At 45.0% G+C, this 2761-nt stretch overlaps 1 long non-coding RNA gene across 1 annotated transcript; it reads right to left on the bottom strand.

The window, feature by feature from the left end:
* Positions 1-226: 226 nt before the first annotated feature.
* Positions 227-2317, bottom strand: LOC110353435 (uncharacterized). The gene is made up of 2 exons (XR_002403912.4): positions 1884-2317; positions 227-1053 (listed from the first exon to the last, which is right to left on the bottom strand). It is a non-coding gene; the product is annotated as an uncharacterized lncRNA (long non-coding RNA).
* Positions 2318-2761: the final 444 nt, after the last annotated feature.

The raw sequence follows: 2761 nt of genomic DNA, 5'->3' as shown, positions 1-2761 counted from the left end.
GGTTTAATTTTACAACAGCATCTCCTATAAATAAAGCTAAAATTGGGACATAGTAGGCAGTGGCTCTGTATTATGTTTCTTCTTTATTTTGAGTTTAATTATTATTTATTTATTTTTTTTTTCTAATCTGTGTTGTGTTTTGGTTTTGTCTGAAATGGCAGTATGTTTTGTTTAAATTGGCAGTATGTCTTAAGGACAGAGTCACTGTAGGAAGTGAAGTAGGTAGTAAATCTACATCCAAGTACTGTGTCACTGTTTTATCAGTCCTCATGGTCGAGAAAGACAGTGCTGGAGTGGGCAGAGGAGCAGTTAGTGCCCACAGACAGGGGCTAAGCAGGAGTAGAGGCTTCAGGACCATAAGCAGCTTTCACTGGACACTTCAGAACCCTTTTCAGCTAAACATATCTACATACTTGTCTAACAGGACCACATAAAGCAGGACAGAAAGGATGGTCCTCATGCATATCACATATGACATCACTTGCCACAGGTGTGGTAGGTTTCATGCAACATTTTCTCTCCCAAATACATCTCCCAGTTGGTAGGATGCCTCTTAGCCGGACAAATCTCTCTATGAAGTTCTGAGTTTATCTTCACATTATGCAGGAGATTTTGATCAGCTCAATGAAAGTATTATAGAATTCAAAAGTTTGCTTTTGTCATTTGTCCTGAGTCATCTGTGTAGAGCAGTTTGGCAATGTCGCAGCTGGCCAAGCAGCAGCTGAAGGAGCATCCTTCCTGGTGGGGTTGTCAGGAGGTTACCTCAGTCTGCCGCAGATGGATGATTGTCTGTGTCTCCTGCAGACCTTCACAGTGATGCTACCCATAAAGTTCTGTGGGATGATCCTGCAGCCAACAGCCAGCAGTACCTTGGGGCAGTAACGTTGTGAGCCCATTCTGGGATTTCTACTCATGGTGCTGGTCAGCACCAGCCCCGCCTGCTCTGGCTGTGCTGCCCCGTGTGCTCAGCAGGGCTGAAGCTACACCAACAGGGAATTTCTGTTTCAACCCTCCCTTGAATCATCCATGCTGATATGTCTGTTTGTAGGTCTCCTGCACATAAATAAAATAAAGTAATATAAAATAAAAAAGTAATTAAAAACAAACAAACAAACCCAGTAACATATCCAAAATACCCTGAGGCTTTCCTACATGGCCCAAAAGTGATGGAATAAAGTTAGCAGCGTATTTCTGCTCTCTTTTCTCAGTATTGAGCAGATTTGACAGCACTGAGTATCTCCAGCTCACCATCCACAAGACGAGTTGTGAGGCAGGCTGTGGTGCTGCTGTGCAGTGATTTTATCGGCTTGACCTTGCACCCTGTTGAGAAGATGTCCAAATGATAAAGCAGCCCCATCAATAATTCAGGGTGGATGCTGTGTGCACTGCCTGCATGAAAGAAGCTGCAGCGATGGATGGGCACAAGCAGGAGGGAGCACATCTGCAGGCAGGATGGGCTGCTCCCCCCAGCCAGAGGGCACCGGGAGCAGCCCCCAGCATCACCGGTGCAGGGATGCCAGCAGTTGTGCCTTCAGAAATACTGGTTATGGGACAGAAAAAGCACAAATCTGCTATTGCCTTTGCATCTGCCATTGATCGTCAGGCTAACTGGGACAAGCAACTGCAGGGCTATACTGACCAATTTATCTTGCCTTAAAGCATTTTTGCATTTTGATGCTAATGAGTTATGAAACCTGTAATTAGTCTATATCATTCATCATTAAGCTTGTCACTTAGCCTTTAAATGGAAAGGTTCTATTTGTTGTATATGCTATTTAGGTAATGAGTATTTATTTTTATTTGATTATAATTATTTTATCTAGAAGGCGTCCCTCTGTTAAGGCACTTAGAAGGCTACATATGCAATTAAGAAGAGCACAAACCTGTAAATGCAAATCCTAATAGCATAACATGTAAGAAGCAGATAACAACAGAAGTGGAAGATTTGCTTCAGGAAAAATAAATAAATAAATAAATAAATATATATATATATATATAATGCCAAAATATCAAGGTAGTTACGCAGCTGCTGCATGAGGCAGTGGCTGGGATGGATCCTGTGTGCTGCAGAAACCCAGCTGCGGGTCCCAGCCATGGGCAGCACCTGGGACCCAAGAACCTATCTCGTTTGCCCCCCCTGTACAGCTGGAGCCTAGCTGCTTTTTGCTTCCCTTTTCCTCTGCTGCACTGGTGCACCCAAGAAGATGTCTTCAAAAGAGCTAACTGCAGTCTGCCAGTTTGTCGGGCTGGGAGGGGATTCAGCCAGGACAGGATTTTACCACACCCTTGCTTAAGCCGACAGTTCCCTCTCTATAGCAGAAGCTGTGGGACTGCTGTTCCCTGCAGTGCTGTGGTCTCGCTTGTCAGGCTTTGCACCACGCAGGCAGCAGAGCCCAGGGGCTCTTCTGGATGCTGGCTGGAGCCCGGGACGCTTGGTGTGACACCTGAGCATCACAGGAGTTTGCCAGCAAGCCTTGCAGCAGCCGTTGTGTCAGCTTTACGCTGCCGCTGCCTCCTGATTTTAAAGCACGATTTCTGCATCCTTTTGCTAGCAGCTGGTCAGTGAAGCCATTTCTCCTGCCAGCCCCTCAAAAAAGGCTGTGGAAAATAAAACATACACACACACATACACACACACACACACACAAAAAAAAAAAAAAAAAAAAAAAAAAAAAAAAACAGACCTGAAGTCTTGAGATGGGATGGAAGTGACGTGACTCGTAATACAGGGAACTCTGTCATGCAGGAGCAGCTGCGCTGT

Source organism: Anas platyrhynchos, chromosome 5 (genome assembly GCF_047663525.1).
Source record: "Anas platyrhynchos isolate ZD024472 breed Pekin duck chromosome 5, IASCAAS_PekinDuck_T2T, whole genome shotgun sequence".
Taxonomy (NCBI): Eukaryota; Metazoa; Chordata; class Aves; order Anseriformes; family Anatidae; genus Anas; species Anas platyrhynchos.
This window is presented reverse-complemented; position numbering and strand designations above follow the sequence as displayed.